Source organism: Notamacropus eugenii, chromosome 1, assembly GCF_028372415.1.
Source record: "Notamacropus eugenii isolate mMacEug1 chromosome 1, mMacEug1.pri_v2, whole genome shotgun sequence".
Classification (NCBI taxonomy): Eukaryota; Metazoa; Chordata; class Mammalia; order Diprotodontia; family Macropodidae; genus Notamacropus; species Notamacropus eugenii.
Window position 1 is genome coordinate 214,992,463 of NC_092872.1, and position 25,536 is coordinate 215,017,998.

General features: G+C 40.3%; 1 protein-coding gene across 8 annotated transcripts in view; it reads left to right on the forward strand.

Annotated features, from left to right (window-relative positions):
* Positions 1 to 4,515: 4,515 nt before the first annotated feature.
* R3HCC1L (R3H domain and coiled-coil containing 1 like) overlaps positions 4,516 to 25,536 on the forward strand; it is a 102,854-nt gene continuing 81,833 nt past the window's right edge. For 4 of the 8 annotated variants that reach the window (XM_072626860.1, XM_072626829.1, XM_072626825.1 and 1 more), the window contains exons 1-2: positions 4,516 to 4,599; positions 11,226 to 11,290. The gene's annotated coding sequence lies outside the window, so the exon portion shown is untranslated. Of the gene's footprint in view, positions 4,600 to 6,265; positions 9,045 to 11,225; positions 11,291 to 25,536 lie in introns of those variants that run through there. The other 4 variants (XM_072626857.1, XM_072626848.1, XM_072626838.1 and 1 more) reach the window with 3 other exon arrangements.

Here is a 25,536-nt window from a genome sequence, read left to right on the forward strand (position 1 = left end):
ACCAGAGAATTTGGATGACCTGCCCAAAGTGACAAGTGGTAAGTAGTAACAGAAGCACAATTTGAAGATTTGAATTCAGGTCCTTTGACTTCAAACTCCATACTTTCTACTGCACCATGCTATATTTGTCACATGCCTGTCCACTGTAATATTCACTCTTTTTATTTGTTTTCGGGGGGAGGCAATCAGGGTTAAGTGACTTGCTCAGGGTCATACCCCTAGTAAGCATCTGAGTCTAGATTTGAACTCTGGTCCTCCTGGCTCTTGGATGGGTGTTCTATCCACTGCAACACCTAGCTGCCCCAACATTCACTCTTTTTTAAGTGCATTTTTAAATTCTGGGGATAGGTATTTCCGGACTCCCAGCATCTTCCTCTCCCTGCAGCTCCCTTCCCCCTCCCAAAACAAAAAACCCTTTCCTTGGAATTTGATATAGCCACAGAAAATATAGAGCACAGTATTGGATGAAAATAAAATAAGGCCAGATTCATGTACCAGTATTGGGTACCTGATGCCATCCTGGGGTTCATGGTATGGACCAATGTGCTCATCAGCTGCTCTGCCCTAAATCACCTGCAGTTAGTGCTTCTTGTCAACAGTGGGGAGTTGGGGGCAGGGGGCAGAACAGCAGCCACTTTGAGACTAATGAGCACAGATCTAAATATCAGATTTCTTCTCCAGAGTCTGTCTGACTCAATAAGAAACTGTGCACCCCCCACCCCCCAAGCTATGCTCTTGGGGGCTTGAGTTACCTGTGGAAGTCAAGGGGCCTTAATACAGTTTCACTTCTTAATGAGTGATAGAAGTCAAACATGGACTCAGTTAAAATGACCTAGGGCTGGAAAGCACCATAGTCTGGCATACTTATTGGGCTAAAATTGTGGCATTGAACATGATTTCCAAACTGCCCTTTTACCACCTCCATCTTCCTTCAAGGCTCAATGCCATCTAGATGTACCAGCTCCTCCACATAACCACTGATATTCCTGCTGTTTCCCTCTCTCTCTCTTTCTCTCCTCTCTCTCCCTCCCTTCCTCTCTGTCTCTCTCTCTCTCTCTCTCCTTTCAATTTCTCATAATGCTTTCCCAGGACCTCTTCTTTATACTTACCACACTTGTATCATACCTGCTTGGGTATGTCCATTTCTTTCTATTAGATTGTAAACACCTTGAAAGCTGGGTTTGTGTTGTATTCATCTTTCTGTCCCCAATATCTCACTCAGTACTTGAACATAGTAAGGGCTTAATGTTTGTTGAATTGAAATGAAATTGAATTGGGAGGTCTGGTGAAGGAGCATGGGAAAAACATGGAGCAGTGAGACAGGAATGTTCACCAAGCATTAATAGAGGGGGAAAAAAAGAGGATGTTTGTGTATTATCCAATCAAAATTTAAGCCAGTCTTTTGTTTCATTAAATACTGAAGTTTGATGGATAGTAGGTGATTTTAATAGTTTTGTAATTTGATCTTTTCTTTCCACCTAAGCTTAATGCAGAACATTTTGTATAGTCATGTCTAACTCTTTGTGATTCCTTTATATATATAAATGTAAAGATACTGGAGTAGTTTGCTATTTCCTTCTCCAGCTTATTTTACAGATGAGAAGACTGAGGCAGACAGGGTTAAGTGACTTGCCCAAGGTCACACAGCTAGTAAGTGTCTGAGCCCAGGTTTGAACTCAGGAAGAAATGTCTTCTTGACTCCAAGCCTGGCATTCTATCCACTGTGCCACCTGGTTGCCCTTATGCAGAATAGTTGCCATAATATTTATGTTCTTAAAATTTTCATATTTTACCTCTTTTCTTTTTAAGGGACAAGTGTTTTGGATGGATGCAGAGTTACTTCATTAGACCACAAGCTTCTTAAATACAGGGACCCGTTTTTGTCTTTCTCTAATATCCACAAAGCCTGACTTGTTCACTTGACCTGACTTCTGCATCTCCTTTCCCATATCCTCCCTGCCAAGTATAAAGGTATAACTGGTGACATGTCCCCCAGTCCTAGGTCACTGAAGCCTACTGCCCCAGAATTCCACCCACCCATCATCTCTCCCTCTATACATAGACTTCTGGAAACAAACAGCAAAAGAGGGGAAAAAAAAACAGGGGAGCATTTTTGTTTTCTTTTCAGAACTGCCTCAGTAACAATGCAGAGCACACATCTTATTTTTATCCAACAGCTAAGAGTTGCAATGAGCCAGTCATTCCTTATTTACTGTTTCTGATTTTATTCAGGGTCCTTTGGGTTTTATGGCCCCCTATAGTACTTTGTAAGGCACCAAATCCATTTTGGACACTGTGTAAGAGTAACCTGCTCTAACAATAGTAATTGAGACAGCTGAGAAACTCAAGGAAGCAGGGTCACCATTTTGAATTTAACTTTTTTTTATTGATAGACTGATTGGGGAGAGACAATGTGGCTCCATGTCTGAATAGCTGGCTGAGACTGAGGATATGGGGTCTAGTCTCAGCACAGAGTACCTCCAGATTCACTTAAGTGATTCTAGGCAAATAATTTCTTCCACCTGGACCTCAAATTACCACATGAATCCCCATTATTAATGATACCAAGTTATCTGCTAGACATTTTACACAATGTGATGAACAAGACAGTGATGATGACATGGTACTTTGTCCACAGGACTGTGGAAATGTTGGGTGACATGCTTTGGAACTTCTAAGAAGGCAGCCATAGGACCGTGCCTAGGGATCTAGTTTCTTTCCCTGGGACCCACATTCTTAGTAGCCTAGATTTCAGGGCAATCTTGGTGTTCTGACCTCCGGTAGGGCTGACTTATCAAGTCCCTTCAGAATAACCTTGAAGGGTATGCTCAAGGCAGGAGACTACAAGCAGGATCTCAGGATGATAGCTATGTCTCTGAAAGAGAACTCATCAGCCCTCTAGTCCATTTTAAGAGGAGGAATCTGAGGCCAAGGAAGACTGTGACTGGACCAAGGTCACACTGGTAGTGAGCAGAAGAGGCTGGATTAGACACTACATCTTAGCCTTCAGGAAGGAATTGAGAGGAAACCAACCAGATGGTGAAAAACCTGGAGCTCAGGCTCTATGACTTTTCTAAAGCACAGGTCCAAGTCAGTACTGTATTCAGTAAACACCAATGGCTTCCTTTTATCTCTAGGATCAAATAGAGACTCCTCTATTTGATATTTAAAATGCATTTCAAACTGGATCAAACATACCTTTCCAGCTTTATTCCACATTACTCATTTCCCTTTCTTGTAGCCTCTCACAAACTGTCGCCATTTCTGGAATACTGTCCTGCCTTACCTGCACCACTTAGAATTCCTCTTCCTGCAAGCCTCACCCAAGACACCCCTTTTCCAGATCTTCTCAGCTGCTGGTGCCTTTCCCTTTTCCCAGTATGATCTCTGCATATTTTGTGCATAGTGTGCATAGAATGTGGGCAGGATGCACCAGCTAACAGACACACCAGACCCACGTCTATTTCACACCTACATAGACAATGTTACTATTTATCATAGCTCTTGCTTGCAAAGAGCGTTACAAATGTTACCTCATTTGATCTTCACAACCAGCCTGGGAGGTTGCTGCTGTTAATAGCCCCGTTTTACAGGTGAGGCAACTGAGGCGCACAGGTTGTGACTCGCTCAGCATCACCGAGACAGAAAGGAGCTGAGGTGGAGGCTGTAGTCGAGGTTCCCTCTGAGTTAGAGGCTGGGCTAGTAGGTTCTCTAACTCTGAGGTTGTGTGGCGGTCTAGGAGAGGCTCGTGCCCCTGCGGAGGGGAGCTCAAGAACTGCCCCCTTTTAGGTTTGGTAACAAGACAGTTACCCCGAGACTCCACCCCGGGGGCTCTCCTCTAGCTCTCTCTCTCAATGACATAAAGGCTGCAAAGGGCTTTGTGAACCTTAAAGCGTTAACATATATAAATGCCACTTCTCGTGGCTCTTTCCTAGGCTCCCAGTCCCAGGATGACTTGGTTCCCAGAGTTCCAGCTGAATTTCAGTACTGTTTATAGAGCAATATAATGGGATGGGGGAGGGGACGTGTGCACGCTCTTTTAAGTTTAACTTGCATGATTAACAATTTCATTAGTTAATTAATGTAACAATAAATCAAGCCCAGATTGGAACGTTTGGGGATTACCGGTGTGTAAATGACCACACAGAACGTGGTCTCTCACAAGCCGGGGAGGGCTCGCTACAGCGTCAGAGTCAATCAACAAACGTTTATTAAGCGCCTACTATGTGCCAAGCTCGGGGACACAGAGAGAGGCAGCAGACAGTCCCAGCTCTCAAGGAGCTCACAGTCCAAAGGGAGAGACGACCTGGAAAGACTACGTACAAACAGGACACGTAGAGGATAAATGGAAGATAAGCAACAGAAAGAGGGCCCTAGCCAGGAGAAGGTGGGATTTCAGGGGGAGTTTCCGGCCTCGCTTCGGGCACAGCTCTTCTCTGCCTTCTCCGTAGGGACTACAATTCCCAGCAGGCCTCGCGAAGCGGGGGGGCGGGGACAGGGCCGAGGGCCCGGGTTCAGGCGCGCGTGACAACGGCGCGAGCGGAAGCGCGCGCCGGCCGAGGAGCCTACGGAAGCGGCGAAGATGGCTGGCGGCGCCGGGTAAATGCCCTGCCCCCTCGACCCCATTTCCTCACCCCGCTCCGGGGAGGGGGGCTCTCCTCCTCCTGTTCCGTCTCGTCTTGTCCCTTCCCGCCCCTGGCCGAGGCTCTGTTTTCCCCCTAAGGCCGGGGACCAGGCTTCTCGAGCCCTCTCCCCCTAGGCTGAGGAGCGCTTTCCGCCCCACGTGATGCCGTGGGAGGGGGGGAGGCCCCGGGCGGAGGTTACGGGGTGGGCGGGAAGGAGGAAGGGAAGAGGGCGGCGCCCGCCTCTCCTCTCTCCACCTCCCACCCCCCCTGCACATCCCCTCGGGGCGTCGCGCTGCGGAACTTCCATTCCCACCAGGCCCGGCCCGGCCGTACGCCGCTTTGTCCGCCGGACGGCGCCCCTGAAGGGACGTTTCTAGTGCCCCGGGGGCGGGCAGCGCCTCCCCCGACCCCACCCAGCCTCCTCCTTGCGCAGACTGCGCTTCCCGTCCCCTGCCCGGGCTCCCCCTGCGCTTTCCCCAGGCCGCAGCCGGGTCCTTCCTCTCTTGGGCGCCCCGGGCTGCTGGCCGAGGCTGGCGAGGCCCAGGACTGTCGGGGCTGGAACGACCTCCCCCCTCCTTTACTTTGGGAGCCTCGTGTGCCCGCTGTGTCCCCCGGATGGCAGAGGCTCGGGGGGAGCACAAGTATTATCTCGGCAACTCTGGGGGAGGTGTTACTGTTACCCCATTTTACACATGAAGAAACTGAGGCCGGATTGGAATTCAGGTTTTGGTGATTCTAGCTGCCAGAGAGGATTCCCATCTGATTATTTTATCGCTGCTCTCTAGCCTTCCAGCTTTCTTCTCCCAATCCGCCTTGTCCAGGACCACCAGATTTCTCCTTCTAAAGCACCAGTTTTATCATTGCCGTTGGCAGGCTCTAGAACCCACCGTCTCCCTCTGGGACCTCCTGGCTGTTTCCCACGGACCCTGCTAATTTTCTCCCTTCCTCCTTTGTCTCCTCTTGACCTCCAGCCTTGAATGCCTTCCCACTCCCCTTTCCATGTTACCTTGTCACATCCTGTGCTGAAAGGTTTAGCTCGGTTTCTCCCTCTGCTTTGAAACCTTGCAGGAGTCATTCCCTCCTTTGAATTCCTTATACACTTGCCTGCAGGATATTACCTAGCACCTAACTATTCCATGTCTTGTATTCTCAAGTTGTTTATGTACACAAGTAAGTCCTACCTTGATGAACAGTTTGACTATACTGGGCACGACATAGGTTCTCAGTAAATTCCATTTTTGGCCATAGTAATGATTATAATAAGTGACCACCCATCATCTGGAATCAGGTACCATCTGTCTATTTGTGTCTGTGTAAGTCTCGTATTTAAAGCACTGAACATAAATAACCTGGTTCCAGTCTAGTTTCTTTTCTAATTGACTCACTACAGGACTGGGCAGGTCACATCTTTGTATCTTAGTTTCCTTATCAATAAAGGAGAGTTTGGGATTTTTTACCTCCAGTCTTTCCCTTCAGTTGATTTTTAGGACTGTTCATGGGTAATGTTAGTAAAGCTGTGACCATTCTTGAAGTCATTGAATGAAAAACAGTTAAAATAGAGTTAGAGAGCACAACCTTATAGGTAGAGCAGAAAAGCCCCAGAGAAATCATTTTGCTGAAGTTTAATTTTCCATTTCTGTTTGGAAATGATAATAACATTTACTGATAGGAAGTGTGATGATACTCTTAACTGAATGTCTTTAGTCACTTTGGGGTCTTAAAGCTATATAGCCTTGCATTTAATTTAAGGAATGATAATTACACATCTTTATAGAGCACTTAAGGTTTTTGTGTACTTTATAACATTTCATCTGATATCAACAATCCTATGAAATAGGGTCTGTGATTTTCATTTTCCAGATTAGGAAACTGAGGCTCAGAGAGGTTAAGGGATTTGCCCAAGCTCAAATACCAAGTAAAGAATGTCTAAGGCTGGCTTATGATCCAGATTTTCCTAACTTCTAGTCCTCCATTTTATTTACTGTGTAGCATACTGGCTCGGGGAAGGGTCAGATGTTTGTTTTGCTCTATTTAGGATTTCCATCCTACAGTTTGGTGTGAATAGAATGATAAATTTTGGGGCAGAGCAGCTCTTGAAGTCCACCTACTATTAGATGAGATGTGACTTTGACCATGCTCAAAACCAGTGTGATCATGGGGGTAGGATGTAGCCTTTGCCAAGATGTGGAATGCTGCTTTCTCTCTAGTTCCTCGAAATGGAACTGTCTATAGTTACTTTCATGACTGGTAGTAACAGAGTGCACATTATAGCTTGAAGTAGCATTACAACTATATTTTTTGTAACTTGCATATTAATTTTTATACAGGTAAAGAATTCTTGACCCCCAGTTTGAAGAAAATATCTGACATGGAGATAAAATGCTTGAAGGCACAGGTCCAGTAGATTGAGGTAGAAGCAGGTGTAAGAGGGTGTACTCTCCTCTCATCCTCTTCCTCCCCCCTTCTCCAGTTTTTATCAGTGGAGTTATCAACCAGAGTGGTAGTTTAGGTGAGCCCAAGTATGAATGTCAAGTGGAAGAGGATGATTTAATGAAGAAAGGGGAGAAATTAGACTTTCATTTTGGACTGCTAGGGGGTAAAAAAAGAAAAGTCTTAGGATGAGGAGCCCTGTTATATATTTATATTCCTAACTGTGCCCTGATATATGCAGAGCCAGGTGTTTGGAAAACGTATTGGTTTCCTATCAATACATCTCTGTCTTGCCAGCTGCATTTTCGCTCACAGGATGAATTAGGAATAGTGTGCTATTTTTTTCCCATAATGTGCTTGCACATGAGGGCTAAGGAAGAGAGTGTTATTTCCATCCACATCTGCTTTGTGTGCTTTAGTGGATGTTATTCAGCTTTTGTTTTAGATCTTTGTTCTGTGAATGCCTTTTACTTTTCTGAGACATCCTTCCCCTCTTTGGAAGGTTAGAGCATTCTCACCTTTAGCACATAAAGGTAGTTGGTACTCAGTAAATATTCAGTGACCATGTGTTTATGTAGATGTTGTTACTGAACCATTATCAGTAAGGTATGCTCTTTAAATTGTTTTTCTGGTAGTGGTGATGAGTTTGGCTAATTCATCTATTTTCTTTTACCTAGTTCCTCTTATGCAGAGTGTAGACATTTGCTGGCTGGGGTTAGGAGTGGAGTCTCTGAAAGTGGAAATATGGATCAGAGCAAGGCTAATTGGCCCACAGGGGGATTGAACACATGACCTTGACTTCATTATCACCCTGAACTAACCAGCTATAGACAACATATATATACTATGATGTTTCAATAGTTCCTAAACAACTAGTTTCTTCACACCATTCCTCTTCATTCCCTTTCCATTGGAATTGAAAGAATAAGGAACTATAATAAGAAATAGAGCCTTCCAACTAGTAGTATGCAATGGTTTTTGGTCTATGGACCATTTCACTGAGGGCAAAACCTTCCACTGATCATTTGTGCTACCTATTTGTGCTTACCAGAGCCAAAACAAAACCCCAAACCAAAAAACCAACAAATGCAACCCCAAGTCCTCAATAAACTGGAGAGATTGCTGACATGCTTTTGATGAGACACAGATGATGGACATCAGAAATAAATGAACTCATGCCAGAAATAAAAGAATAGAAATTGCCATACCATCAACTTAAATACTCCAAGAAATCCCCTGAAATACAACTGGTGGTCATAGTTTGAGAACCACTGTCCTAAACTGTAGTTTATAGGATTTCTTGCTAATTGTTGAATTGCTGGTGTATATTGCAGTCTCTTGCTAGTCTTCAGGGAGAGAAAAGAAAGAAGACTTGTTTACTTCTGAGGGGAGACCCCCACTTCTACCACATCTTCCTCTAGGAATTGTGCAGATATCTGGAGGAGGGAGGGTCCGTTTAGAGCCGAGCATTTGTGAACCCAGCAGGTTTAAGGAAAACCTAGTAATCCTGAAGTGCTTGCTGAATGACAGAGAAGTTACAGATGTCAGAGCCTTAGATGCAAAAGAAGTTAGGTGATGTCCTCCTCTACGCAGCAGCATCAAATCTCCACTTGGTGGCTCCTGGGAGACCCCTCCCTTAGAAAACATGTGTCCGTTGCTCTCAGCCTACAAAGTCTGTTTTTCGCTGTCTTCTCTCACTGTGTCTGTACCTACCATTCTTCACATTCACTCTTCAGTTATATTAATAACTGTCATTTTGATTGTTTTTCTTTTGTGTTCCAAACCTGTCTGGTCTTGAGCTGGTGATACCTGATAAGAAGTGCTGGAGACTGCAGGCTTTCAGTGTCAGGCATTGTGAAACTGCCAAATAGCAGAGACTGTAAATGAGTGGAAGTTTCTTGGTTTTCTTATAGTTATATCACTTTACCTTTTTTTAACTAGAATTGGAGGCAGAGTTTTGGAGAAAGGAGTGAAGTTCTGTAATACAAGGTCTGTCTTTTATTATATCTGAACATACAGATCTGGTGATAATATTTTTTTCATATAATTATTTTTTTATTTTTAAATTTTTATTTTCAGTTTCAAATTCTTTACCTCCCTTCACCCCCTCTTCTACCTGTTGAGAAGTCAAGAAACATGATACACACTACACATGTGAAGTCCTTCAAAATAGATTTTCGCGTTAGTTGTGTTGCCAAAAAAGCAAGAAAAATAAAGAAAATGAAAAACATATGCTTTTACCTTCATTTCATAAGTCCATCGATTCTCTGGAGGTGGATAGCATTTTTCATCACAACTCTTTTGGAATTGTTGTGGATCATTGTATTGATCAGAGTAGCTAAGTCTTTCACGTTTGATGATCGTTATGATATTGCTGTTAATATGAACAATGTTCTCCTGGGTCTGCTCACTTCACTTTGCGTCAGCTCATCTAAGTCTTCTCAGGTTATTCTGAAGCCATTCCCTTCCTCATTTCTTACAGCAAAATTGTATTTCATTACAATCATTACCACAACTTGCCTAGCCATTTCCCAATTGATGGGCAGCCCCTCAGTTTCCAGTACTTTGCCACCACAAAAAGAGCTGCTGAAATATTTTTGTATATCTACCTCCTTACCCTTTTTCTTTGATTTCTCTAGGAATCTGACCTAGTAGTGGTATTGCTGGGTCAAAGGGTATACACAGTTTTATTGCCCCTTGGGCATAGTTCCAAATTGTTCTCAGGAGTGGTTGGACCAGTTCAAAGCTCCTGGGTGTTAGTGTTGCCTTAGGGTTGTACTGTTTTATGCTCCCCTTTTCCTGGGGTGTTAGAAGGAATCCATGACTAGAGAAAAAAAAAGGAAAGTAGATAAGAATTATGCTCTCAAATTCAAGCCAAGATTTCTATCCTCCTTCTTAATTAATACCAGTGGAAAATTGGTGAAAAGGAAGCCTTGGAAATTATGAGGTGCGTATAGGTAAGAGAGAGACTTGAGGGCAAGTTGAGGAACATGAGGAATGATAATTTTAGAGCTAAAAGGGACCTTAGAGATATTCTAATGCATTTTTGTCACTTTTCAGATGAGGAAACTGGGATTCAAGAGATAAGGATTTGTCCAGTATCACACAGGTAGTAGTTTGCAGGCTTAGGATTTGAACCCAGGTCATAATAAATCTAAATCCATTGCTGTTTACACCAAATGGTGCTGTCATGACTTCCAGCATGAACAGTCTCATTCTGATGGCACCTACTTCCCTGTCATTTGAGGAAATCTGGTTAAAAACTGTGTCAAATAAAAATAAAAGGGAAAAGCAAAAATAACATTTTAAAAATAATATGTATGCAGAGTATTTTAATAAGTCCTCTTTCAGCTCTAAAATTCCTGATCTATGGTCCAACATGGCTTTCCTTTGGTTACTAAATTTATTTTTCATACTTGGTATTTTTAAATTGTGTGCCACTCCAAGCCAGTTTATGTGTTATATGCTGTTTTTATAAAGAACCACTTACTCAACTTCCTTTTCAGGGTAGCTACATCTAGGCTTTTTTTTTGCTGTTTATGTGTATCATATTCTGTCCATCTGGGATAGTTTATAGCACTGTTGCTCTCATTGCTGTTCATCAGCAATGAGGATTATCATTTGGAAGGAAAGGAGAAGTGAGAAGCCGGAGAAAATCAATTTAGCTAAGAAAAGAAACAGTGATCAGTGTGGGTTGATGGTACGCAAGTTAACATATTTGGTTATAAGCATAATAATAATAGCAGCTTACATTTATATAGTACCTTACAGTTTACAGATTGCTTTATATACATTATTTATAAGTGGACTGTTAAGAACGCTAAATAGAAACTAATGTTTAATTATGTTACCACATCTTTCAAGTTAGACAAAATCTCAAATTTTGGAGGGTCTTGATGAATCAGGTCTAGATGAAATGAAGCTAATGAATTTTATTAAATCCTACAAACTTGTATTAAATTGAGAAATAGATTAAGAACAAGTTACTGGCTTTTTTTTTTTTAACGTAGGAGTGTATTCCTGCTTCTTAGTTCACTACCCCGGAAGTCCTACACTTTGGTGCTTCATTATTGTGTGGCTGAGACCCTGAGTTCTTTTTTTAAAAAATTATGTTTTATTGATGCCTTTTGTCTTTATATCAAAGTCATTTCCCACCTCTCTCACCTACAGGTTGAACCTTCCTTTTTGACAAAGAAAAAACAAGCAAAAACATCCAACAGGGACAATAACTAACGGTATTATAATTTTCTTCTAATAGATCCCCAGATCTCTGCTGTAAAGAAAGTAGTATGTTTTATTAAGTTTTCTACAGTGATATTGATTGTTTTCCTTTACTCATCATTCAGTTTCCTTTTAGTGATCTTTTCATTTATGTTGTAGGTGTATATATTGTTTCCTTTGTTTCCTTTATGTTCTGTTCATACACATCTTCCCAAGTTTCTTTAAATTTGTAGTTATTTGCCATTTAAAAAACTGCATAGGAGTATTAAATTATAGGCATATGCTTTAGTTTCTTCAGTCATTACTCAATCCATAGACACTCATTTTGTTTCCAGTTCTTTGCTACCACCCAGAGTGCTGCTATTAATATTTTGGTAAATATTGGATCTTTTATCTTTGACTTTGGGAGCACATTATTCTTAGTAATGGCATTGATTGACCCTGTGCTTTTGAAGGCTATGTTGTTTGTTAGAGCCCAGCTCTGACAGGTCTTATCAAGGTAGAAATGTTTTTGGTAGAGGCCTGGTGGTAATAGACTCTCTTCTAGCTAAGGACCAACCTAGCTAAAATAACACAGACTAACTGAAGGCCAACCTCTAGTTGATGAATGTTTATGTGATAGAAGCCCATAAAAACACATATAATTACAAAGTAATCCTCAGTCCTGTTTGGCTTCCTGCCCCAGTCAAAGTGGTCAAAGTGGTGGAAAAAGGGGCAGAGGCTGTTAATGTCACATAGTTGTTAGACTATTATGACTAATAACTTACCTCTTGATGCTCTTAAGGAATGATTTTTGCCCAGTGATCACTGAGTCAGAACTGAATTATTAATATTTCTATTCCATCTAACAACTGTTTACTAAGCACCTATGTGCAAAGCACTGTTTCAAAATGAAATAGTTCTTGCCTTCAAGGTGCTTACTGTACTGGGGAGATGTTCTTGTTACAAATAAAAGAACCTATGTCTAAGTGAAATGATGACTCAGGTATTCCACATAGGCGGTGATTAAGGTTACCTGAAGAATGTGTGGGAATGTTATTGCAAGACAACAACAAACAGTTCATGGGCCATTTGGTTATTTCCTTATAGTCCTCATGATGAGCATAAGCAGACAGACCTTCGTAAGAAGGATTGCAACTTACATGCTAGTCTGTTGCTGTAAACCTTTTTTTTTTAAAAAAATTCAAAATCTTCTGAGTCAACATATATCCTCCTTAGTGACTTCATTGGAAATATAGGAGAGTAGCTAAAAACTACATTGGTTATAATGTAGGTCAGGATTAAGAAATAAAAGAGAACAGAGGCCTATATACTACTTTTAAGCCTCATGACACACAGACACACAGACACACACACACACACACAGACACACACACACACAGACACACACACACATATATTTATATATATCCTGAATACTCTTTAAGAAGAAAGTTGGAAAGCCCTGAATATCACAAAAAATGGCAAAAAACATAAGAAGACAGGTTCTGTCTGAGATGTAATCTTGGATGTGGTTACTTACATAAATCATTTCAAAATCAGTTATATGCATCAACAGGCTAGAGCAAAGCAATTGATAGCAAAAATTGATAGTAAATTTGAAGAATAAAATTGAGAAGACATTTCATGTATATATTGATGGTCTAACCAAGGTGTATAATAAAGATGTTGACTCCCTAAAATGAGGAATGGATGAAAGTAAAGGTACTGGCTCATTACCATTTGTTTAAAAAAATATGATTAGGACAGAATAGTCATTATAAAGAAGGATCTAGAAGAGTGTGGAAACAACCCTCAGCCATCAGACATTTGTCTTTCTTACCCAGTGCAGAGATATGGCAGCCACTAGTTATACTCGTTGAAAGATTACCAGCTGTATCACTAGTAATTATTAGCAGTATTGCTTTACAAGATAATAACAAAAATTGGAAGTTAAACAAATCCGTAGAAAGCTTGGCGTAGGTCCTAGCTAAGCCATTTTATCCTAAGAACATTTATAGATGAAATAGAAGACAATAAATAAACATGATTTGGAACAGATTTGCTAGTGTTTTTATAGATAGGTGAGGATGTTTCAGGAGGGAGAAAAAGGAGACTAAAAACTAGAGTTTGGAGTCAGTTCCACTAGTTAACACCCTATTAGTAGCTAAGTCCATTTACTATGGCTTCTGAAGGAAAAATCTAGTAATATGAGTTCACAGATATGGGCTGAGTTAGGTAGGTAGTAATAGTAGCTAACATTTATATAGTGTCTACTATGTTCCAGGCACTGTGCTAAGCACCTTACAATTATTGTTATTTGTTCCTCACAACAACCCTGGAAGGCAGGTGCTATTATTATCCCCATTTTAAAGATGAGGAAATTGCGGCAGACTGTGGCTAAGTGACTTGCCTAGACTTACACAACTCTTTAAGTGTTTCAGTCAGAATTTGAACTCAGTTCTTCCTGACTCCTACCTGGCTGCCTTAACTCTTGACTCTTAACACTTCCAGCTCCCTAGTTTGAGTCTACTCTGAATATAAAAAGCGTCACTGATTTCAGCTGTTGAGCTCTTCAATTTATCACTGCTATAACCTCCCATTTGGAGGTGATAAGTGAAATTTCTTTCCAAAAGAAAGTTGATATTGAATAATCAAGTCCCAGTAACCTGAGGGTCACCTCTGCATAGTGCTTTGCTGTATAGTAGGTACTAAATGAATGAATTTTGTCATTGTAGCTATTATCCAATCTTCCTACTCCAAGGTAAAATGGTATCCACAGCCATTTTACTTTAGTATTAGGTCAGTTTATCTGACCCTGCCTGAGAATGAATAGCTAGCTCTCAGAGATGGTCAGAGAGAGGGGTTTGTAAATCCAGAGTGGTATAAAATAAAAAGATTGGATTAGATAATCTCTGAGGGCCCTTCCAGTTTAATGGATAATAATTAAGTACTGATATTCATATAGCTTCACATTTGTAAGAGGAGAGATTGGCTTAGACTCCTACCTCTGATATGTACTGGCTCTGTGACTCCAGTTAAGTCAGTTAATTATGCTCTGGCCCAGGCAACTCTAAGACCATATCACAAAAGTTACTGGTATGGACACTGCAATTGAGAGAGGAAGTTTCCTCACAGAGGAGTTTCTTATCCTGGTAATAACACAGAGGTGGACTTATTATCATCTGTATTTTACAGAAGAAGAAATAAACTCAGAGAGGGTAATTTAGTCACCTAGGATTTGAACTCAGGTCTTCCTGACTCCATGTTCTATTTGCTAAGCCATTACTTGAATATTTTGTGATTCTGTGATATTTTCCTCCAAAATTTCCACGTCAGCAAAATATACTGTTGATTTTATCTATTCACATAGTATATGCCAGGATTGCTTAGGAAACCCATGAACCAAAGCCTTGTGGGAAGAGATTCCTTACACAATGAAGACAAAATAAAGCCATGTGAGGGGTCCTAATTATATTTGTTATTTCTTTAAACTTAGGAATAGTTAGAAAAAGATATTCATCAAGACCAGTAGTTCTTAATTTTTTTGTCCCGTGAGCCCTTTGAGAGCTTTTTATATTTATGTTCCATAAGCTTCTCCCTATTAAAGGAAGGGACATATACCTCTTTGGAATACCATGTAATACTCGTGTCCATAATACCTTCAGAATTTCTTGGTGACTTTTTTTGGAGTTTAGACTTTCTAGTTTGAGAAGCATTGATGTAGTACAGAGCATGGTAACCCCCAGCAGTCACTGTATCATGGATTTAGAACTAGAAGGGACTTTCACTTTATAGAAGAGGAAACAGAGGCACAGAGCGCTTCCATGACTTGTCACATAGCTGGTAAACATCTGAGGTATGATTTGAATTCAGACGTCCCAAATGTGGTGCACTTTCTGCTATACTACCTAGTGGCTTTATTCATTGGTATACTGTTGCTGCCCAAGATGCCACTGTGCCCTTCCTGCTGTTTTCGTACCAAAAGCAAGAACAGACAACCAGTTTATCATCCTCATTTTAGACATGCTTAGGTGGTATACTAACATGCACTTGACTCTCAGTTGAAGGAAAGCCATAAATGCTAGACTGAGTTCTTTAAAATTCATCTAATAGGAAATCAGTCTAGATATTATAGATTATAAAACAAGCAGGAACAATAACTGATGCCTATTCCAGGGACCAGTGTCTACTGTTTTTCTTTAATTATTTTTGGACCTAGTTTAGAATAACATACTTCTAACCACTTTTAGAAGCAGCTAGGTGGCATGGTGGACAGAGGGCAAGGCCTAGACTCAGGAAGACTCATCTTCCTGAGTTCAGATCTAGCCTCAGGCACTTACTAGCTGTGTGACCCTAGTAAGTTACTTAACCTGTTTGCCTTAGTTCTTCATCTATAAAGTGAAGGAAATGGCAAAGCACTCCAGTATCTTTGCCAAAAAGAAAACTCAAAAGGGGTCATGAGGAGTTAGACATGACTGAAGAAGAATTGAATATATGGGTAAAGTTTGATAGATTTAATTGCCAGTAAGTTTTCCAGTTATTCAGCTTACATTTTCCATTATCACTAATTTTATCCTTTTGCATATCCCTAATTCTGCTCCAACTTAAGTGATTACAGATAGGTAAAGACAGTTTCTTTGTCTTACTCAGTTCCCTTTATAGTGAGCACTTAGCCAAGCTATTGCAAATTTAATTATTTTAATCTTTCACCAAGTTAGTCCTTCTAGCCTTTTAATCATACTGCAGCGTATAGAATTTTATCCAGTTTGTGATTCAGAGACAAAAACCAGTCTCACAACCTTAGATGCAATTGGCATACTCATGTTACCTCTTCTCAGACCCTCTCTTCTATTCGATTTCCCGCATTCCAACCCAGTTCATTATTTCTCCATTCCACTATGCTGTTTGCAAACCCCAGTCTATTGTTTTTGTTTTGTTTTTTGGGTTCTTTAAAATTTGTTCCATTCTATTGGTAATAAAAGTTTCAGAATCCTTAAACTTATCATGTCAATTCATGAAGTTTATTAAATGTCCGCTGCGTGCAAGGCACTGAGCATACAAAGAAAAAAAATGGAAAAAAATAATCCCTTTCCATGATCAGTATACATTCTCAGGTAGGGATAAAATATGCAATCAGATAAATGAAAACCTGGTCATTTGAGAAGGGAGGCATCACTAACAATTAGGGGGAATTCAGGAAATACTTCCTATAGGAGGTGGCACTTGAGTTGCGCTAGAAACTCTTAAGAAAGCTAAGGACTCTCAAAAGGTGAAGGTGAGGAGGGAGTGCATTGTATGGATGCCCTCAAAAAAGACATGGATGTGGAAGAGGAAATGCGAAGTGCTAGTGGGACAATATGGCTAGAACTAAGAGTTCATGAAGCCTTTACATGCCAAGCTCAGGAAATTGGATTTTATCCTAGAGACAATAGGGAGTTGTTGCAGATTCTGAATTGTGTAGGAGAGTGACATGGTCAGAACATGGTCCTGTGCTATAGGAAGATTATTTTGGTAGCCATATGGAAGATAAATTGTAAAAGGGAGAGACTGAAAGCTGGGATACCAATTAGGAAGTCCAGGTAAGAAGTCATGGAGAGCCTGAACTAGGGTGGTGACCATGGAAATGGACAGAAGGGTTATAGATAAGAGGTATTATGGAGATAGAATTGATCAAACTTGGCATCTGAGAGGATACGGAAGGTGAGGGATGAGAGAAGAGTTGAGGGTGACTATCAGGTTACAATATGGATGACTGGAAAAATGGAGCTGTTCTCAAACAAAAGAGAATTTTAGAGGAGGGAAATGTTTAAGGTGAGTCAGTGAGTTTTGTTTTGGATATGTTTGAGACACCTATAGGACACTATTTGGAGATGTCTAGTTGGTTATGCATGAAGTTGAAATGAAACTAGAGAGAGATATTAGGTCTGGATATATAGATTTGGGAATCATTTGCATAGATCATTGAACAAATGGAAGCTGATGAGATCACTGAAAATAGGTGAAGAAAGAAAGAAGAGGCCTAGGACAGAATTTGAAGAGTACCTATGGTACATGGATTATGATCTAGAAAAAGAGTATGGGAAGAAATAGTTGCTAGGTAGGAGAACAACCAGGAGAGAAGGAAGAGAGAGTATATATGAAGTAGAGGTAGTCAGACAATGTAAATGGTTACAGAAAAGTCTTGAGGATGAGGACTGAGAAGAGTTAATCAGATTTAGGAATAGAGAGATTGTTAATAATCTTCATCCCTTTCATCCACATACTTTGAAAGGAAAGATTCCTTTTAGGAAACTACATTTCTTTCAAATTCTCTCTCCACTCTTGACCTGACCTTCCACTTCTTTGGTAGGAAGGGCCAGGAGGAAAGGTCAGCATACTTCTTGATCCCCACTACTACTTCTAGACCATTCCTCTACCATCATCTTAAAATGATTTTTCCTCTTTGAAAGTTCATACAGTACACTTGTTACCACAGTCTTTATTTACTGCTATCATCTACAGTCCTCTGGGTAATTGTCCCAACTTTTTCAGTCACTTTAGTTACTTGGATCCCAGTCTTCCTTATCATTCTATCCCCTCTCATCATCTTGATGACCTAGCCTTAGCCTCCCCAGTTCCAAAGACTTCCTTATCCAATCTATATACAGAGAGACCGAGTCATACTTTAGACTTTAATATTTCTTGAAATTTCATGACTTGGAGGATTTAGAATTTTGAAATTCCATTTTCTGACCATAACTTGTAAAAAACAAAATCAATTTTCTTTTATTTTCAGATCTGAATTCTCTTCTTCCCTACTCCTACCACCTGTAACAGCAAGGACCCCAGCATACACAGGCAGGCCTGCTGTATAGGGTTTTAGATCTGCTTGTCTAAAAGTAAAATAACTTTTGGGGGGTCAACAATCTTCTTTAGTTACATTCCTCAGCAGAGAAAATACAAGCAGAGAAATGAAGACCAACAGACAGGGCTTCCAACTGTCTGACCATAAGCAGTACATATATCACAGATCAACAGACAGATTCAGTTGTCTGACCATCACATACATACATAATTACTAGAGAGAGAAGCACCAACATCTGGGTTTTCAAAGGGACGGGAGGGAGAGGGGTCCTTAGGGGTTACCCAGTTTCATCTAGCCAAACAAACACTTAGAATGAGTAAACCCTAAAACAAAACCTCACCTCACAGTATATATGCACTTTTCAGAGCTAGAGGGCATCACAACCCTTGAGAGCCAATGCCTCTTTAGAAATTAACAAAAAGTGCTAGCCTTCCCACAAAACAAATCTCCCCTAATCAAGCTTCCTTTAATGGGCAGGCCCATTAATGGGTGGGGGAGATCTGTAGCTCTTTTTAACATAATTAACATTACATTCCCCCTCCCACTAAGAAATCAAGAAAAACAAAATCCATTGCAAAAGTATAATTAGGCAAGAGAAATTCCCACTTAAGTTAAAAAAAGTATGTCTTCATCTACATTCTGAGTCCATCACTTTTCTATCTGGAGATGGATGGCATATTTCATCACACATTTGGATTTGTGATTGGCTATTATATTAATCAGTTCTTAAGTTTTTCAAAGTTATTCGCCTTTACAATATTGTTATTATCATATAAATCATTCTCCTGATTCTACTCACTTCTCTTTGCTTCAGTTAATAGAAGACTTTCCAAGTTTCTCTGAAATTGTCCTATCCATAATTTCTTACAGCATAATAATATTCTATCAGCTAGGTGGTGTGGTGGATAGATCAGGGGAATTCTTGCTCCCAAAACTTGGATTTTGGGGTTTATCAAACACTGTGTTAACTGTGGTCACTTACTACCACAGTAGAGACTTAATAAATGTTGATGAAATTTCACCTGCCATTAAGGTGGACTTAAATATAGCAGTATGTTCAGGAAGCCCAAGCTGTAGTCAGGGAACTGGAAGCAGCCTGAGCTTAAAGAATTGGAGTAGATTTTGGTAACCTCTCCTCTCCTTTCCAACCTGCAGTGCCCCATTTTCCTGATATGCTGAAACTTGTTCTGGGTTGTATGTATTTTTCCATATTTGTACAGGCTAGGACACTTTGATTTTAATTAGATCTTTACCACATCCTTGACCTGAAACCTGAATTTGGGTTGTTATCCTGTAAATACTAAGAAGAATGTGGCATGTTTATATTTCTTAAATAGGTCAGGATAGTGATTCTCAAATTTTCATTACTGCTGTAGAGTTCTTAAGTGGTTCATCTTCATTTGGTTAACCCCAGTCCTCATAACCTTATTCTTTGCCTCAGTTATCTTTTATTTAACAGTAGTATTGTGAATGACCAGAAAGTGTCTAGTAACTTATGGAATTTAATTGGGCCAGGTTCCTGGATGATTTCAGGGTTCCTTCCAGCTCTCTTAATTCATTCTTCAGGCATTTATAAAGGGCACACAACTTGCAGAACACTGTACTACAAACGATGAGGGTTACAGAAGACGTAGAAAATAGCCCTTTCCTTAAAGTGATCTGTAGTTATGGGGAGACAGGGAGAGAGGATGTGAGATCAGACTGTCATTAAAAAAAAGCAGAGAATGTAAGCAAGCTAGAGATAATGCAATATGACTACTTATTTGGTATGTGTATGTGTATGTGTCTATCTGTGTATCTGTAGACACACACAAATACACAGACATAGAGATACCATAGTGCTATATATGTGTTATAAAGTAAAGCAATGATCAGTGTGATATTAAGGAAGATTATTTGGAGGAGGTAGGTCTTGAACTAATTTTTGAGGGAATTAATCTTCATGAATCAACTGGAAAAAAGGCAGAAGGGCATTACAGGTGGGAAAATAGCATGAGTGGGGGCCTAGAGTTCCAGATGAATAAAGTATGTGTAATGATGATGAAGATCTTAGATTGAGAACTGGAAAGGATCTTAGAGATAATTTAGTCCAGCCCTTTCATTTAACAGATAAGGAAGTGTGACCATGATAAATTAATGTGTTAAAATGCTTTGGATATGATGGAAACCCTATCCAAAAGGTAGACCTCAGAAATAATTTCTATGATAACGATGTGAAGTGCTGAATAAGAGAGGGACAGTTAGCAGAGGACCTTGAATGCTAGGTTGAGTTCAGATTTGATTCTATCCTTGATAAGGAACCATTGTATGTTCTAGGGGGACACCCATGATAAAGTAGTGTTTGAGAAAGATTACTCTGGCAGCAATGTCCAGGATGGACTAATCTAACAAGAGATTGATTGTCCTAGTAATCCAGTAATGGGATGATGAGTGTCCTGTTGTATCTGACTTCTTTGAAAGGTAGGGTGTAAAAGTCAAGGGGATAGGGTGGGCAGTAGGCATGATACAAGTTAAAGTAGGAATTTCTGTGAGGATAAGTAGACTAGAGCAGAGAAGATCACAAGTTTAGAGCAGAAAACCAGATACAACAGAGAGGAGCACAGAGATGCAGTTTGCTTTGCAGTCTTGCCCTCCAGTCACAGCCATCTTAACTTCTGGGTGGTGATTGTTGGCCATGCCCTGTTCCTTTTATCTTCTTTCACTTCCCCCCCACCCCCCTCATGTTTAACAGTAAATCTGTTTTCCGTACGTTGTGCCTCAGACCTGGCTGAGGGCTGTGGAAATAAGAAATTTGAGATCCATTGCAAAAGGATGATCAACAGGACTAGGTGACTAATTGACTCTGGGAATGAGGGAGTACGTAGGTAATTTTTTAGATACCCTGAAATGACAGGTGCATAGTAGTGCCATTGACAGTAATGGGAAAGTTGGGAAGGGGGAGAAAGATGATCAGTTTAGTTTTTGAGACGCATTTTCAGATGTTGAGATGTATGTGATGTGACTACAAAGTAATGCGTTAGATTTTTAAAAAACAAACATTTGAAGTTTGTCTGGTCCATCTAAATGTGGTTTGCTACTTTTAACATCATTGCCTTTGTAGATCCCATATTTGTGACAACATTGTAACATTATAGCTCAAAGCCTTTTTTTGGAAAGTCTCTTTTGGAATTTGCCTTCAAAGCAAAATTCCTACAGGACTCTCAAGACTCCATCTGTCCAAAGGAGAGTTCTTCTTTCTTCCCAAATCAACCCCTCTTCCAAACTTCCCTATTACTGTCTAGGGTGCCATTATGTTCCCTTAATCCCATCTTTCTCAGTCCTATTCCAGATCTGTCCACTCCTTCCCACTGTGCCCTCTGGAATGCCTGCTCTGTAAGGAACAAGCTTGCTTTCATCCCAAAACTCTTCCTTTCTCACTACCTCTTCATTGAGATCTGGCTCCCTCCTATTTTAGTTTCTCTGGCCACTCTTCCTAGCCTTGACTGCACATTGACTCATATGCCTGACTCACAGGTTGTGTGGTGGGAAGGGGGATACTCCTTGCCCCCAACTGCTACTTTCAGACTTTTACTCTCCCACCATCACTCAGAGAACTCCTTTGGAGTTCATTCAATTAATATTTGTCATCCACTTAGGATTCTTTTGGCTGTTATCTTTTGACCTCCTGGACAGTTTTCCTTCTTTCATGAGTCAAGTGCCTAACTCATAGTCTTTGTCTCCTTCCTAACTTCTGCCCTTCTACTAGGGGACTTCATTATACATATTGATATTCCCTAACTACCCAGTTCAGGTTACTTCCACTCACCTCCTTTTCCATCTCGCCTCAGTTGCATCTATTTCTGTGTTCGTAAACTCTGAAATTCTTCGCTCTGGCTTACAACACTTAACGCTATTCTTCATTCTCATTGTGACCACCAATCTGTCAGTTCTTTTCCAGGTTTTGACCCTGCACTCTCTATGCCCTCCTCCTTCCTCACCTTGACCTCTCTGCAAATTAGTTCATCACTACACTATATTCTTAAATCCCTTATACTGCTCTATACTATCTCCAATCTTGCTTTGATACTCACTACCTTCACTCCTGTTCATGTGCTATGAAGGAAACTGGAGACAGTCATGAAACTGCGCTCACTGGGTCCTCTATAAATTTATGTTCCTTAATCTTAACCTGGGTCCTCACTGGGCTGAGACATTCCTTTTATACCTTTCTAATCTCTGCATTATTCTGCTCACCACAGCAGTTTTTCCAAACTTGTTCATCTTCCCTCAAAACTCCCATGCCTCCTTCCTTCAACCTTCTCAGCTAAGAGCCTTGCCACATATTTTATGAAAAAAATTGAGGTCATTTGCCATGTGCAACTTTATCTCCTCCCCTCCTCATTTTACATCATTCAGAGGCCTTCCTCTGAACGTCTTCTTCACCCCCATTTCACTTGAAGAGATGGTCCTTCTTGCCAAAGCAAATCCCTCTACACCCACAGGTGATTCCATTCTATCCCATCTTTTTCAGCAGAGTGCCGTTGGGCCCCTCCATTGTCCCCAGTTTTTCACTAATCATTGCTTTCGACCTGTCTGCCGGATGCTTCCCTGCTACCTACAAATGTGCCCATGTCTCCACCATCCTTTAAAAAAAGCCTCTTACTTCAGCCAGCCATCCCCACTAGCTTTTTCACCTTGTCTCTTCTTCTTTGTGGATAAATTCCTTGAGAAAGCTCTTTACTACTGGTGTCTCTACTTCCTTTTCTCTCACTCTTAACTCTACTATGGCTGACTTTTGACCTCATCATTCAATGAAAGATCTTTCTCTGAAATTACAAATGATTTCTCAGTTGCCAAATCTTGACATCTCTATAGCCTTTGAAACTGTCAATCATCTCCTTCCATACTTTATTCTCTAGGTTTTCTGAACATTTTGCACTTTTGGTTCTCCTAACTATTTGATCCCTTCTAAATCTCCTTTGTTGAATCTTCATCCAAGTCTGGCCCCACTGTCTGTGTCCCTCTCTGGTTCTGTCTTGAGCTATCTTCTTCCTCTGCTATTTTGTTTGGTGATCTCATCAGCTCCCATTGACTGGATTAATTAATTATCTCTATACAGATGATTCTCAGTTCTTTTTATACAACCCTAACCTCTCTCTCTGTCCTCTAGTCTTTCATCTTCAACTGCTTATTGTACATCTTAAACTGGATGTCCCATAGACATCTCAAACTCAGATTGTCCAAAACCAAACTCATTATCTTTCCCCTTCAAATCTTCTCCTCTGCTCAACTTTCTGATAGTTGTTGAGGTTTATCCTCCTTCTAGTTACCCACCTTCTCAACCTAGGTGTCATTTTTGACTCCCTACTCTTTTACTCCCATGTTCAGTTTATTGTTGAGGCCTTTCAGTTCTACCTTTGTAACTTCTTCTCTGATGTTGCCACCACCCTTGGGAAGCCTCTCCTCATACTGCCTCCCCTTAAGCTATCTAAATGGTCTTGAAGTGCAGGTCTGACCTTGTCCCCTTCCTAGTCAGTAAACTCCAGAGGCTCTCTTTTGCCTCCAAGATCAAACATAAAATCCTCTAGCCCCTTCTCTTCTTTAAAGTCTTCTTACATTTTACTCCTCTCCATATACTCTATAATCTGATGATACTGACCTCCTTGCTGTTTCTTGCATAAGATGCTCCATTCCTCAATTCTCTGCATTTCCTGTGCTTATTGTCTGTACTTGAATTGTTCTTCCTCTTCATCTTTGCTTCCTGGATTCCTTGGCTTTCTTCAGATCTCAGCTAAAATCCCACCTTCTGCATGAGGCTTTTCTTCCTCACTGCTAATGCCTTCCATCTGAGATTGTCTCAGCTTACACTGTATATATCTTGTTTATACACAATTTTTTGTATGTTATATTCTCCACTGATTTGTGAGCTCCATGAGGGCAAGGGCTGCATTTGTTCTTTTTGGTTTTTTTAAGTAACCAGCAGAGTAACTGGCATGTGGTGGATACTTAATAAAGGCTTGTTGTCTGTACTTATTGACGAATAGATTTGACTATTTCCAAAAGTTAAATTGGCCCCCAAAAAGAAAAAGATTAGTTATTATTGAAATTACTCAGAAGAATATGCTAGTAGATTCTGAAAGCATATTCAGAAGAGTTTAAAAAATGTAAAGAGTAATGGCAGCTTTGTTAGAAGAATATAGCCTCTCAAGGTGACATCTTTGAAGGAAGGGGACAGCACTTGGATATATGTATTCTAGTTCATTTTAAGAAAATCAGTCATGCTTTTTTCATTTATTTTTTATCGGTACCTTTTGTGTTTACATCACATTTATTTCTAAATACAATCTTCCCACTTCAACTACACAGAGAACATTGTCTTGTAACTAAGATTTTAAAAATTAACAAAATCAACCATTGAGTCTAACAATTTTTAATCAGTCAGCAACCATTTATTACGCTCTTACTATGTGCCAGACACTGTTCTATACCCAGCCTCCCACCTCAACAGTAAAAGACAAGAAATATACTTTCACAACTCTTCTTCGGTGCCAGCGTTGTTCATTATAATTATGCTGAATTCAGTTTCCATTTATATTCTTTCCACTCATGTTGATGAAATCATTGCATTTATTTCTGGTTTTGTTATTTTACTCTGCAACAACTCTTATAAGTATTCTGAAGATTCTCTGAATTCTTCATGCTCATTCTTACGACACAGTAATATTTCATTACATTAATGTACCACCAGTTTAATAGTTTTCCTATTAAGCTATTAATTCTAATACTTTGAGGTTCAAAAAGTGCTATCATGAATATATTATTATATTTATGGGAGCTTTTTGTTTTGACCTTCTTGGGGTATTTGCCTAGCAATGGGATCTCTGAGTCATGTATTACGGACATTTTCAGCATAGGAACAAATTGTTTTCCAAAATGTTTCGATCAGTTCACAATTCCACTAGTAGTGTATTAGTTTTCCTGTTTCCCCAAATCTGGACCAACATAATCAGCTTACTTTATGATCACATCTTTTACAAGTGAAGTTGTCCCATGGCAAGCTTTGAACCTTAATCTAAACTTATTGGAAGTCCAGTGTTCTATCCACTTAGAGGTGTGATGGGAATTCCTTGGAAAGATCCAGCCTGGAAATGTAGCTTTGGGAATCTTCAGGATAGAAAGAGTAGCTGGAGCTATGAACATAGACCCATTCTTTTTGAGAATGGGCATCATGGGACTAATGACTGAGCACTGAAGAATTTTCACAGTAAAGAAATGGGAGGAAGAAATGATAATTGAAAAGAAGAGTGAGATTAATCACAGACAAAGAAAGAAAACTTGAAGACTGTACTGTCATGGAAATCATAGGAGGATTCTGAGCATCTTGAGGATAGTGCCTTACCCTTTTATCTGCAGTAGTGCCAACAGTGCCATGCTTTATGGTCATTCCTGCGTTTG